The following is a 14,844-nucleotide window of genomic DNA, read 5'->3' on the forward strand; positions in this document are numbered from 1 at the left end:
GGAAGTAAATCTGCAGCAATAAACATCATGCTCTGTTTCTCTGTTCAGTCTTGTGAAGAACCTGCTTGCTGATTATGGTCTCAGGCCCCTGCTCTTGCTGTGCCAGTATCAGTCACAAAGGCAGGCAGGCAGACAGGTGAGCAGAACTGTTCTTTGAAAGGCACAGAGCTGCATCAGCAACAGGGAAAATGACCCACCTCACCCAGAGAGTACCAGAGCCAACCACCTGGGCAGTCAGAAGACTGAGATGACTGGAAAGATTCTTTCTGATTGTTTCTGTGGACCTAAGAACTGTGTTGCTTTGTTTACTTCTCCTCTAACCCTACTGAGCCTCTGTTGCTTGTGCTCTTCAGTGCTTTTTTAGGAACCCAAGGTGGTCGGTTACTATGGTGTCTCTAAACAGGAGTTTGAAGATGCAATTAAGAAAACCAAAGAATCTATTTGTACTTAGATGGCTGCCCACAAAAGTGCAGGTCAGTATGTTGTCCATGAGCTCTCAATTAGTAGCAGGTCAGTGTGTTGCCCATGATCTCTCAATTAGTAGCATGACGGCTGCATAGTATAATATGGTTTGCAAAGTATAATAATGGTTTGCATAGTATAAACCTGAGTGTAAACGCTGTGTCTGTTAGCTTACTCATATTCAGGTTCTGCCTGATATACATTAGAGCAAATCTAGTCGGATCTTCTTGGAGAATGGCTTTCCCATTTTGAGGCAGCTATTGAGGTCTTGAAACATCTTCTGGTTCCATACAGAAATAAACCCCAGCTCTTTCAAACATGTTCATTAAACTGAGTTGTGTCAAAATGTCACTTCTCATCAACATCTGAACCTTTTGGGAAGTGTTACATGTGCCTGTTCTCATGTACTTTTCTTCCTCTCTTCTTTACTTTTTTCCCTACCCCACCCTCTTCCCTCCTTCCTGTCAAAACAATGACAGCTAATGTTTTGCAAAATGGGCAAGCTTTGACTTTATAAAAATTTAATATAGCAAAAAATTTTGGTTATCTCTACATGCGTGCTTTCCTGTGCTGCCAAGCTTCGGGGTAAAAAGTACCTCCACCTCTCCTCTCCCCTCCCCCACATCTCCTGCCATTATGCTAGTAATATAAGACAATTCATACAAGACAATATATTTGTGTTAATTAAAAACCTCTTTACTTTTTAGGCCTACAAGGAGTGTCCTTTCCTTGCTCTCTGTCCTCCCTCTGTACCAAAGCAAAACAAAGGCCAATGGGACTGGAGCATGCAAATTCCAGTGCCTTCCTCCTTAGCCATGCACCCCCATCCCTCCCGCAGGGAGGTGAACACTGTCCACGCATCATTTGAGACAGGAACAATATAACACAATCTCTATTCAAATTTTCTAAATATTTCCCAACTTCCATTGCAGGCTGTTGTCTTCAGGCTGTAAATTCGTGCCAAGTACTCCCCAACAGCATTCTTCTCTGCCTTCCCAAATCACTCGGAGAGCAAACAAACTTTTCCTTGAGTCATTGATTTCTGCAAGAAAGCATCTGTGTTTATTACATATGAATGAAGAATGGCTAGACTGCACATTTTACAACTTGCGTCTCTCCAGTGAAAGCTATAAGTAAGATCTTTGTCAGGAGAAAGCTGCTTTCTCTCGTGTATTTTGATCTGTGAACAGGACTTTTCCCTTCCCAGACAGGGTACTACTGTGCTGGGTAGGAAAAACTGCCTGGCAGGTTTCTATCTATCTCCTCTGAATTCATAAGGCTCTGGGAAATGTTGTGCTATCTGTAACTGGTTTTACTGCCTGAATGAAAAGCTTTTGCTGTAATGAACAGTGTACACAATGCAGTTTCATGGGATGATATGATCGTCTGTATTGCAGTGAGCTATACTGGTGGCTCAGTCTAGACAGGAATGTGTTAAATTAGCACTGGAACAATCTAGCAGCCCCCAGGGAAGAATTTTTTCAGACCCTAGAATTAATTAAGAGAGGAATATTTTTTTTCTACAGTGATAAATATAAGATACCTAGCACCTAATAATTAAATTGGACCATAGACATTTTCAGTACTCATCATCAGAAGTATTTAAAGTGATCTTGGTATGTGCTAATACTTGTCTGTGAGGTCCTTGTGCCGGTAGAAGAAGTTTGCCCTTCCCTTTGTGAGTGCATTTATGCCTGGCCATGACTGCATTATGAGCAGGCATAATTTTTGATTGCCTCCATTAATTTCTTCATTGATCTAGCAATGTAGCATATTTATATTTCACTATGTTTTTTCCTCTGGGCCAAATCACCATCATTTTCTACTTTTGTAAAGTGTTATTAGAACAAGTATCGTACCATTTGGTGATTGTTTCAGCTCTCCCACTCTTCACTGAACTGTTCTAATACAGAAAGCATGATTCAGTAATTAAAACAAAGAAAGGAAGTTAGTAGACTGTGGTTCTGTTTCTGAACAGGGCATCAGTGGCTGTGACATAAAACTGGCAAACAATTTTGGTTTTGTTGAGCCACACTATAAAACAATGCTCTGCACTGTGATGAGACTCAGTCTGCAGGTGCTCAGCACCAGGCAAATAAAGTGAGTTTCCTGAAAGGTTGTCTGATCTTTCATCCCTAGCTCTATCATCTGATTTAAAACACATACTATCTCTTACCACCTTGTGTTTTGTGCTAGTTCATAGAGCAGTGAACATAAAGAGCTCAGTGTACTTTCTAGTTTTGTAAAATTATCTTTTCCAAAATTAAACAGCTGAACCTGCTTAATGTTTGTTTTCTTGATCCAGATAAGAGCAAAAGAATAGTATTCCTGCCTGCTTTAAAGTGAGCTTGGGCAAAAGGTTGACAGACCCTGCATTTTGGTCTCTGTTTGAGCTGGGGATGCTCCTTCACCAGTGATCCTGAAGTTCCCGGTGAGTATTCATGGCACATGTTTCAGAGACCAGCCACTCCAATAAAGACTATTTCTAATGTCTATTCACAATAATATTTTGATGCAAATGTGTATGAAGAGTGATGGTAAGTGGTGTTACCTCACTTCAGGGGGTCTGAGGACCACCAAGCAGGCAAGTAAGACAAGACATGGCAAGATAAGCAGAACATATTTCTGCTAAGTTTTGGATCCACTTACTATCTGTGCACAACTTCAGATGTAACTCAGGCTCTGGAGATCTAGAGCATCAAGTCTATTGAAGATACATTTGCAGACCGGTCCATTTAGGCAGTCACTGTGGACCAAAGAGAGGCAGGTCCAGGTCTCACTACAGGTCTCCCAGAAGTCAGGGCAATCATTTCCAGATACAATTTGCCTTCCCAGAAGCAGGGCATGCTGCCATCACTTAAGTGGTTGAAATCAGGGTGTGAATGGTGGGTGCCTGACTTGGAGAGATTTGGGCCAAGCAAAACCTGGAGTGTGGGCAAAAGTTTCAGTCATGAGGAGAGGAAAGTTTATTTCTGTGCTTGAACCTGCTCCCATCTCCACTTACCAGTGTGTAATGGCCTTTCAACAGCATGCACTTCAGGTTTCTCCCCCAGTTTGATCTAATACGAGGCTGTGGATACTGTGGGCCATGAAGGCAAATCCTTTTGATGTACTCTACTGCTAAACCTGCTCGATAGCTCTCTAGAGGAGTGTGAAGACTGTTTTTACAGCTGACTATAGTGCAAAGGTTGAACTATGGGCCTTTCATCTTAGAGATGGCTCCCTACCATATGTTTTTGTTATGAAGAACGAGGTCAAATCTGACAAAGTTTAGTGTTACATAGCTAAAAGTTTGCAGAGGGCTTTAGAAAAAAAATACACTATTATAAAAACAAAGCTCTTATTTATCTATAATGAGCTAAAGTAAATATATCACACTTTAACAGCTGATTTTGAAAGTCCTTTTCAGTGTTCCTATAGTTTCAAAGCCCAGGAGTACAAAGACTTTTTGAAGAAACTAAACAACTGCAACCATGATGGACAATTTCATGCAGGCGATGAATTGGCTGTTCAGAAGAATAGTTCCTGTATTGCACGAGAACTTACTTCTCTGCTTTCTGCCTCCTTCAAGCAAAATGCCTGTGCAGAGCTGAGGCAGTCCTGTTGGGGGGCAATCAATATGCTGCCACATACCATCCGTAATTCTGGAATTTCTTCCCACCCACACCATGGTGTTTTCACAATGTGCTTTCTTGTGCTGTAGCAGTGGCAGCCTCCTCAGGACATGTTTTTCTTAGTCACATGGATTTGTCAGATCTAGCTTTTTTTCTTTATCAATTGAGCTTTTCAGTGTGTACTCAGTATTGGATAAGCTCACATAATTAGTCTAGATGACTCTTTAAAAGGAGGCTTTTAATGTCTGTGATTTACTGCCCCTGTTTTCTTTTCTTTGAAGCTTACCCTACTTCCCCACTTGGACTGAGCTGTACCATGGTACCTGTTCTGAGCAAAAATGACAGTGTGGTCCTTCATCAGCAGTGAGCAATATTTCATTTGAATGTTTGTGCTGCAAAACTGCACTGACAAAGGACTGTGCAGAGGTGGATAGATTGGGAAAACCTGTGGGACAGCATGAGGAATTAGTGTGTGGGTAGCATAGCTCACTGGTTAGGTGTGGAGAACCAACAAATCTGGCCCTGTCACACAAAGCCTGAGCTTATGTGGACCAGTAAAGCTGTGCTATGTTCAGTGGCACTACAACAGTTTACTAAATAAGAGTCATTTTTCTTTTTCAACATCCTGTTCTCTGGCAAGCACCCTGACTAGCCACATTCTTTTTTCTGAGGGCACATTCCCTAGTTGTTAAATGCCAATTTATACAGATTAAAAAACCTGCCAGTAAGGCTTTTTTTTGCTTCCTATGTTGCTGTTGGTAGTTAATGAGCAATGGCAAGCAGCTGTGCCATCCCATTAAGCCCAGAGCACTTAATCTCTCCATCATGTTAATGGTTAGTTGTATTAAAGAGGACCACTGGATGGAGACTATTCCAGCTTGAAAAATTGTTCTTCTCTGAAGCAGAGGATCTGTGCAAGAAGAGAGGCATCTTGTAATGCTGGTTTAATTCTTGAAAAGATCTTGAATTTTGAAAAGACTCTAACACAGTTTGTCTACTTTGTTAGTGTCATGTAGGGGAAGGACCTGTGTCCTGCTGGCTGCCAGGCATGCGGTATCACTGTGGACAGCTTCAGTCTCATGTCAGGGAGTCCTGTGAGCAACCATCTTGCTGCTGGTATTGTGACCCATTGCTGGTGAGGCTCCCACCATGGGAGATGGAGCACAGCACAACCTGCTCAGTATGCTGCTGTGGAAGGGGATTCAAAGTTAGTCTGGAGGCACTCACTGCTACACTCTGCTCTGTAGTCTGGGCATGTGTTAAATATAGGAATTGCAGCTGGAACAATAGAGGCAGAAGAGTGAACTTGAGGTAACAAGAAGACAATACTGGTCAGATACACCGTTTTTTCCCAGTTTCAGTCAGTTTTCTCCACTTCTCCACTAAAATTCTGTTTGGAGAATAACACATTCCACCCCCCCCCCCTTTTTTTTTTTTATTCTCCTGCTGGGCATGTGATTACAAATAAAAAAGTGAGCCCTCTTGAATCACGTCTTCTACATGGCTGTATTGAATTGGGATCTTTCAAACACAGCAAGGGCTTTTCAGAAATCTCTTTTTTCACTAATGTTTCCCATCAGACTGCTGCAGGCATTTGGAGACTAAATGTTTAAATAATGGAGCGAAATGCCACTGCCAAACAGAATGCCCAATTCCTGGAGGCCATGGGTTAAAAAACTACTTTTTTTTTTTTGGCAGTTAATTGAAATCTAAGCAGGATTTAGTCAGTGTGCTGTTTCCCCATTTGTTCTCTCTTTGCTAATATTTAACAGGCCTTTATTGATTACAGTGACAGGTTTGTACTGTAAATGGAAACTGAAGTTTACTTTTTTATCCCTGAATCAGTGGCTATGTGTATTTCATATATATACATTCATCTCATACATATTTCACAAATCAGTGCTTGGAAAATGGTATCCTGGCACAGCTGTCTGTAAAGGCAAAATGGCATTAGTCATTTTTTAAATAATAAATCCCAGTATCTGAGTAAATTCTCAAATGAGATATGTGGAAAGTCTCCATTACTGCTGCATTATCAGCACATCTGAATCTAAGGATGAATTCAGCTTCACAAGTGTTACAAGTAACCACTGAATCTGCAGTCAGGTCAGCTGTCTCTTCCCTGCTAAAGTGGGAGTACTTCAAATCTTATCTGTGGTAAGTCTCTTTCAGATTCAGCTGGCAGCTGCAAATCTCTTTTGGCTTGAGTTTTTCAGATTCTCATCTGCAGAGAGCACTGCAAGGTCCCACGTGTCGTTCTGCTTCCCCGTGCCAGTCCCATGTGGGGCCATTCCCCTCTGGGGTTTGGACCGCCTGTGCGTTGTGAAGCTCATTTCCCAGCTGTGCATGCAGCTCTCAGATTTTTGCCTGTTAGCCAAGATTTTTAGTCAAAAGGGAAGGTTTTATGAAGCTGATATAAATGTGTCAAAGTGTAAAACTTCCACCCAGTGCACTTCTTATCAGCTAACCTGTTCCTATAAATAACTGTTTTCAGCATATTTTCCTTCTCCTTTTTGTTTCTTCTGCTGTTGCCAGAGCTTGTATCTATGAATTTTGGGAACAAAGTCCATTTCCATACTTCATGATGCTTTTAATCCTGCAACTGTATGAAAGCACATCACATCCATGTCCCAAAACGTGGCAGACACTGCCAAGCTGGTCCTTAGTTCCTGACTGAATTTGCAACCCAATTCTGAAGGATATTGAAAACCACATCTGAGTCATTCCTTCTTTGACAGGCACACTGTTTCCTGTCAGGCTGGAGTGCTATAGGTGCATTTTCTTCAGCACAAGTTCATACCACTGCTCTTCTTGAATTTGCCAGAATTTTGTAAGCCACTGCTGGTAAATTTATCAATTAATAGCGAAATCTCACTGAAATGTAAGGTCGGATTGGTCTGGCAAAATTTGTTTTCCCTTTGCTTTCCAATCTTGTTTTAGTCATAAACTCCTTCTTCAGCTTTGCCAGAACTGCCTGAAACTGATATCAGCTGCAGTTGAACAGGGTACCTCACTTTCTGCTTTAGTACTAATACAATACTGACACACTTCTGAAAGTTTCACCTGTAACTGGAAATTCATCAACAGCTAACAGCTCACACATTTTTTTCGGTGCTCCATGGTACGAATTAACTTCATCTTCTAAGCAAAAAATATTCTTCTCCACTTTAAATTGTTTAATGTTCTTCCTGCTCAGTTGCAAATTGACTGGAAGTATTCAATCATTATCAGTCAGCTTGTTCTTGGTTTTCCTCAGTGCTGGGGAATTAACTCTTTGGAAACTAAAGTGTAAACACGATTGATTGGGACTTTCTCTGATTTCCTATGATTTGGTCATGACTTCTGCTTATGAAGCAGTGGAAAGCAGTACATGGGAAATGAACCATTCTCCCATGTGGTGTACCTGGGAAACCATTAGTCTCTGGATTCAGAACTCATTAAACCTGTATTGCTATAAGGTCAGTAACAGGCTGTGTTCAGGTTGTGTTAGAAAGCTGTCATCTAAAGTTTTATAAAAATATACTTACTCATATTTCACTAATGGCTGTGTGTTCAATAACATAGTCTTTGAATTCTCAGATTAATTTCACTTTAAACGAGCACATAAGGCGTAACTTCCCCTTTTGGCCTCTATCAGCAGAATTTAACAGGAACCTGCTTAGAACATGCACATCAGTGTTTTTGAACATTACTAACATTTGGTTTGCGAGTCACCTGAAATGGTTCTGGAGAAGATTTGCTTTAGAACACTACTACTACTTATCAGAAACAATCAGTAACACTACAAATAAGGAATATGCTACCACAGCAGGTGATGTTTCCCAGCTGATATTCTTCAACTCTTCACTTTGCCCCTCATCTCTCAATGCCTTTTCCCCAAACTCTCCCTCAGCCTCCCTTATACACAACTCTTCTGTTTATTCTACTCCTGCAGTCTCACTAGTAGGTCAGTGCTGGGCACTGTAGGATGGGCTGACAGCGCTCGCTTCTGCTGGGAGCACTTGCTGGCCAGGTCTGTTTGAGCGCCCAGACTCCTGGGAAATACCACAGTGCAGTTTGCAGCAGCCCAGGGCCGCAGGTGGGGTGCAGTGGGCAACACAGACATTTAACGCAGGGTATCAAATGACATCTGCAAGCGGGAAATGTAAAACATGTTGGTGTTCATTCCTAGCTATAAATAATAAGAAATTCCTTCAAATACTATTATATCCTCTCTTCCATTGTTCTTTATTTCCGCTGCAAATAACTTGCAACAATAAAAATGAAGGGATGCCAAATTTGTGTGGCTCTTCAAAGTAAATTCTTTCCTTGAAATGAAGTTCAGTTGAAAAGTCTGACCCTCCTTCCCAGTATTTGCGCAGGCCAGATGGGCTGGTGCAGTCCTTCAGTGTGAAGCTGTCCTTAGGGTAAATTGTTCCTCTGGCTTTGCGAGTCTGAAAGAAAGGAATGAGAAACTTTATGTCTCCCTCTTGTCCTGCAGAAATTTTCTCTCCTATCTTCTCTTTATGAAGTCCCTTAAGGCCTTATGCATAATGATCTACTCACTTGCTCTGGCTAATATCTTACTCTCCAGAGCCATTCAGTCATTGCTGACTTGCCTTACAGTTCTGTGCACAGGTTCCTTGGAGTTTTCTTCCTTTCTAACTAACAAGTGTTAGTTATTTCTCCCTTAAGCTCCACAGTATCCCAGGGTAGATTTTTGCATCTTTTAATTTCCCAGGAGGAATAGGAAGGGCCCACAAGCAAAATGCTTTTCTTGCTCTTATCTGGGAGATTACAGAGGGGAATAAGATAAAAGCAGTAGTTGAATACTCAGTGCTTTACCATTGTCAGCAGCCATATACTTTTGGTAGAAAATAGCATTATCGTTATGCACTAAGGTTTTAAAAGCTTTTCCCAGGCATAAAAAAGTGGAGGAATCAAATTCTTTGGACATTACTCTCTTATCTGTTCTTATCACATACCTGTTTCCCCAACATTGTTCAGACTTTATCTGAATGCTGGTCATCCTAAAGCCCATCGGCAGGAGCTGCAGGGCTGTTGTGATTTGTACAGTTGTCATTAATATGTAGAGTTTTAAAATTTCTGTGAGTACTTTGGTATCTGAACTTCTCATACCCTTGAGCTGGTGTCCCTTGACTGCCATGATGAGAAAAGCCTGATGTCTTTGGAAAAGTGGTAAAGAACTTCAGGTCAGGCCCTTTGTTAACCTGCCGTGGACTTGCCAGAAGCGTGGTACTGAGGAGAGATTTCCAAGTCTCCTGACAGATTGGAACCAAACTCAAAGTAAGTGTTTAAACTTCAAGCAGCCACTGAGCTCCTCTTGAAAGGAGCTGAAGAGAAACCAGCATTAGCAGCAATGTTGTGGGCAGCTACCTTGCAGAGGGTTCATGCTGCTTGATCACAGCACCAGCAGCAGTGTGTGAGCTGCGATGGGGATGTGGAGGATATGGCTGCCCATCAGCTGTGCAAAAACCAGGCAGCTAGTTTTGTCTGCTGTGCTGTTCAGATGCTGCGTGGTAGGAAGCTGGATTCACACTGGCATCTTGGTTCCTCTGGCCTTTTTAAAATTGATCATTGTGAACATCATCCAAACTAATTATTTCTGAGAAGTTGCAGTGAGCAGCCTTTTAAGACTGTTGGGCTGTGTTCACAATTTAGAAAGACTGCCCAAAGGATAGAGATGTTTTTTCTTTTTCCACAATACAGATTAAACTCTGATAAAAAACATTTTTCCTTATTTCTCTCAATGTACCCTTATACTATGAGATGAAAAAATTATTCAATGGGAAGTAAATGAGAAAATTTCATACTGATAACTATGTATGAGCTTAAGTTTTCCCTGTTATTTTGCTTCACTGTGCTCCCTGCTCTGAAATGAATTTGTGCAGTTGCAAATCTGTGCTCTCTCACAGTATAAAATAGTCCCCCTTTTCCAGATGAAATTGTCTTGCCACATAGAATTGATCTTTACTTTTCTTCTTGGAAATGCTGTGAGAAATGCTGAATTGTGCTAAGAAATCTAGAGATGGCAGATGAAATAATGTTAAAAGTCTGTCTCTGCTTAAGTCCCTCTACTCACAGAGGGACTCTACAGGTACTCTATTTGTACCTGTAGCCCAAAAGTTGGAGCTTAACCTCAGAACTCACTGGCAGCTCTTCTACTTACTTTTACACTTTCTCTTATTAAATGTTGTTGATTTCAGGTTGCATCTCATTGTGACCATTATGCCAAGAGCTGAGCTGGGTGACTGTGGAAACCAGTTCTATGCTTCTGCTGGTAATTAATAAGAATGTGCTGGTAGCTAGCCAGATTGCTTAAATTGCTGCTAAGAGTCTGCACATACTCCTCATGAGCTGCAGGGCAGCCAGAGCATCCTCAGTAATGGACTGACTGTGTGTGGTGTGCTCCTGGTGCCACCGTATCTCCACAACTGAGCTTTGCCATTTGTTTGTGTAGGGAAGAAGAAGCCAGACCAACTTTCAAGATCCAAAAGAAGAAGATAAGTATTGCCATTGGAGAGACATATTTTAAAGCTCTGTGGCATTTTCATTTTATTTCTGCTTGTGTTAGGTGGTGAGGGAAGACTCAGATTCAACCTTTGCACCTAACACACATGTCAATGAATCTGGTTACCCTGGCTCTATTTCTAGCCTGATGATAAGTTTCTCTGCTGCTATTGTAAGGTCCTGTACAGAGCACGGTGTGGTATGTTCAGCAGTGAAGTGAGAATAATGACTACAGGAGTATGGCAAGGCTTCAATCAGTCATATTTGCATATGGCTTTGATTATTTATCAAGGGAAATAATGACATAAAGCCAGTCACTATTAATAGTCTAAACATGCATTTACCTTATAACCCAATTAATCAGCTAGGATTTTAGCTTAGTTATTCTATACTGCAGAGGTGTCAATGCTTTATGTATAGTTTAATCACGATTCCCCCAGAACAACCTTCTGTGAGTCTGTGAGCATAGTTAATTGCATTAAAAGGTAGAACTGTCAGTCATGTCTCTAAGGGCTGCCTCATTTCTGTAAATCTGACTTGAAGGATTAAAAGCCTTCTTTTCTTACTTAGCTTGACTGGTGAACCTAATGATCATTTTTATTTTTTGTCTTACACTTGATTTTATAAACTCCCAGACAGTTCCAGGAAAGCAAGTGTTGTTAAAACAATGTGCCTCAATAATAATCATTTATAGTAAGAAAGTGTAGAAAACTTGTGGGTCTGAAGCAGAACTTGTTTCCTTTTCAGTATTCTCTTATATTCAAACATTACACATAAAAAATGAATCCATCCAATTTCAGTTGTTCCTGTGGGACTGGAATTTTAAGTAAAGGAGAAATATTTCTGTAACACCTGGCTCAGTCATAACACAGTTCAGTGACCCGCTTATGATCAGGTTAACTATCCTTATGATTCCTAATCTCTTTCAAGGACAATCATCAGTGAGAGTCAGCCCTGCACTGTAAATTGGTGGCTTTCTCTGTCCGGGGAGGAGGAACCAGGCCCTGACAGCCACTGCCTGCCAGTGGTCATCCAGAAGCACAGTAGCCCATATAGAATTGGCTACAAAAACATTCATACATGTGCACATGCACATATATATATATATACACATATACTTAGCATAGAATTTCATTTGTAAGGCTTCAAGGCTTCTTCTTCACTGAGGCTGTTGGCCGTTGAGATAAATTCAGCCACTCTTAGTTTGGTTGCAGGCATCTGAATTGATGCGATGAGAGCAGAGCAATGATGTGGGTAGCATCACTGTGTGTGAGTATTGCTTTGCCTTCTCCATCCTGCAGCACGCATCTGACATGAGATACTTGTCAGGCAGTGAAGATGTACTGTTCTGGAAGAGCTCTGCAGTCACAAGTCTAATATGAATGTCAATTCCTTTTCACCACTGTCTGACATGAAATAGATAAGGCAGGGTGAGAATACAGTTAAAAAAAAAAATTAATTTTTTTATCATTTTCCTTTTCCTTATTGCTATGGCACATGGAATTTTCTTCTTGGAAGTGACCAGCAGTTCAATATATTTTCTCATTGCAAAATAAATTTATTATAAATGATTGTTTTTTTACTGATTGAATATGAAAATGTAGGAGTGTATAAGGTATCTGCTACTGGATATTGTTGACTCATTCTCTGTCAGCACTTTTGTGGTGTGAATATAGAGTAATTTTGAAGAACTGTCTCAAGACTATTATGAGAGAAGATGTGATCAGAATCAATCACCTTTATCTATGTAAATCCTTTATAAAAGAGAGTGGACAATTTGTCCCCTTCTGTGAATTGGACACTGCAGGACTGAACATCATACATCATGGCCACTATAGAGAGACAGAGAGAGGTGTAAGCACTTAATTCACTGTGACACATTTTTTTATTTATCTATATCTATATCTTTGATCATAAAATCATGATAAAGTAATACACTGAAGTGTGTTTAAGGAAATGAGTTCTGTTAGAGGTCAGCTCTAGAACTGTAGCTGTTTCAGACCTTTCCAAAGGATTAGCAAAATGTACTCTGAAAGGGAGATGGTTTTGGAAGTCATGTTTGAATGAGATTCAGTCAGTGGTGCACTAGCAAAACCAGTTCTCAGCAGAATATTTGTAGGGCTCACCATAGCCAGGGGAGAATTATGTCCTGGCTGTCTATGTTGTGGAGAGCGGATGAATCGGAGGGGCAGAGGGTCTGGCTCTGAATCATTCTCTGGATGAAGTATTTGTCTCTGGAGGCAACAGGAGCCTGGAGAAGGAGCTGAGTTCCAGCTCAGCACAGCTAAGGCCCGTGGCCGAGGGACATGCAAGTAGTGAGCACCTCAACTGTATATTAACAACTGCACTGACAGACAATCAGGTTCTGGTGGCTAAGAATTTCCATTGATGATTTTGCTGGCGTAGGTTTAAAAATATGTTTTGAAAAATCCAAGCAACCTGTGCAGATTCACTATACCACAGTGTCACTGAAATGTTAAAATGGGAGCTCCAGAAATATTGTGTTTCTCCTGTGGAAATGCTTCATGCAGCAGATACAGCTGTGAAAAGCTGGAGCTTTAAGAACAATGATATACCTGCACTGAAGAAATAGTACCACTTGTGTACTAGCATAACAGATAGAAGAGGAGTGGCCAAGGAAATAGGAGGCTTTTGAATATGATTTGAAATGTTTCTGGTCTTTTGATTAGGGGTCATTTAGCACTCCTCTTACAAACCCAACTCTACAAGTATGTTTGATTTTCAGGAGGACAGTTTTATATATTCCAAAAAATTACTTGTGAGACCTCCCACAGGGAAACAACAATATCTCTGTTACCTCATTGCCAGGGATTGCACTTGGAATAATAACCACAAAATTAGAATCAGAAGCAGCCCAGAGGCTGGATTTCTCCTCACAGGGTGTGCTCAGGAGGTGGCTTTTAAATGCATGGGTAAAGAAATGCTGCAGTGTTAACACTTTACTGCACACCTGTTTTTTACAAGCTCACTCAGAGAGCTGTTCCATAGCATAGTTTTAAAGACTTTCTGTTGTCTGCATTATCACAAATTTGCTTCTTACATCAGTATTATGCTATGAAATTAAGAGAGGAAGATGCATATGATACACATACCTGTAATGGGCTTTAACATTATAGTAGGACCGAATCCTATAGTGCAGGATTGCTAGTCTTGTAGCTGACCCTTCTTAACTATACAACCAGAAATCTGACATTCATAAAAGATGTCATTGTCCTACACCTGGACAGTCATATCCCACCTTTCTCCACATTAGTTAATAGAGATGCCGCTATTATAACTTAGGTGAAACCAGCAGTGGCCAAGACTAATCAAGATGACATACAGTGTAAAGTTTCATGCTGTTGTAGAAGATTACATTGTAGGTATGTTTTTAAGGCTATCTGCAGTCTTATGAGCACTGCTATGCTTTGCAGTGAAAACAGCTAACAAATGAAACTTGGTTCTTATGGGGGAGTTCTCAAAGTTTTCAATATCTGATTCACATTTTGGTAAAGCAGCTATTTTTGGATACTTCTTTTCTCACTTGAAATGGTGCAGAGCAAGTCTTTTTCTCTCACTACTGTGAGAACTCTCTCATAAGGTCTAACTGCTCTTTTATGATTTCCTGGTAGCTCTGGGTGCTGCCAGTGTAGTGGGAAAAACAGTGGCCTGGGTGGTTATAGTGTTCTTCAGGTAATGTGCCTCCCTAGGCAGGGAGTACTCTATGGGTGGTTAGACACTGTCTGCTATTCTATTTGATGGATTCACGTACCTTGCAGGAGTATATAGGGTAGCTCTGCAAGATTCTTGAAGGATTATGTGGCATTAAAATCAATTGTACTTTGAATCCTGCCTAATACTGCCTTGTGCCTAGCAGATTGTGTAAGTATATGAAAAGCTTTTTGTCTATGTCTAATTGTAGTCATTGGAAAATGGATGGGCAGTTATGGTAAGTAACATAATAATCTCAAATTCTGGAGGTGATTGCATACAACACCAGAAAAGCAGCTTGTCTAGAAAAAGAAACAGACCACTGAGAGATAAGCTAGCAATGAAATGCAAAAAAGAAACTTTTATGCAAAAATGGCTGTAATATTTCATGCAAGCCTAGACAACAGTGGCCCTTTTCCCCATGTTTCCCATGGCTGCTGTTGGTTTCATATATTCCTAAGACTGGCTGCACATGGTGGAATTGATGCATTTTCCCTTAGGCATACCTGAGGGAATCTGCTTTCCATCATTAAAAGCTGTTCCTTTT

General features: G+C 40.8%; 1 long non-coding RNA gene across 4 annotated transcripts in view; it reads left to right on the forward strand.

Moving 5' to 3' along the window:
• The window catches only part of LOC136015200 (uncharacterized), a 41,004-nt gene that overhangs the window by 1,146 nt on the left and 25,014 nt on the right, over positions 1-14,844 (forward strand). For 2 of the 4 annotated variants that reach the window (XR_010613103.1, XR_010613102.1), the window contains exons 2-5: positions 354-473; positions 1,395-1,595; positions 2,768-2,893; positions 5,083-5,496. This is a non-coding gene — a long non-coding RNA (uncharacterized LOC136015200). Of the gene's footprint in view, positions 1-353; positions 474-1,394; positions 1,596-2,767; positions 2,894-5,082; positions 5,497-14,844 lie in introns of those variants that run through there. The other 2 variants (XR_010613105.1, XR_010613104.1) reach the window with 1 other exon arrangement.

The sequence above is a fragment of the Lathamus discolor genome, chromosome 5, assembly GCF_037157495.1.
Source record: "Lathamus discolor isolate bLatDis1 chromosome 5, bLatDis1.hap1, whole genome shotgun sequence".
NCBI lineage: Eukaryota > Metazoa > Chordata > Aves > Psittaciformes > Psittacidae > Lathamus > Lathamus discolor.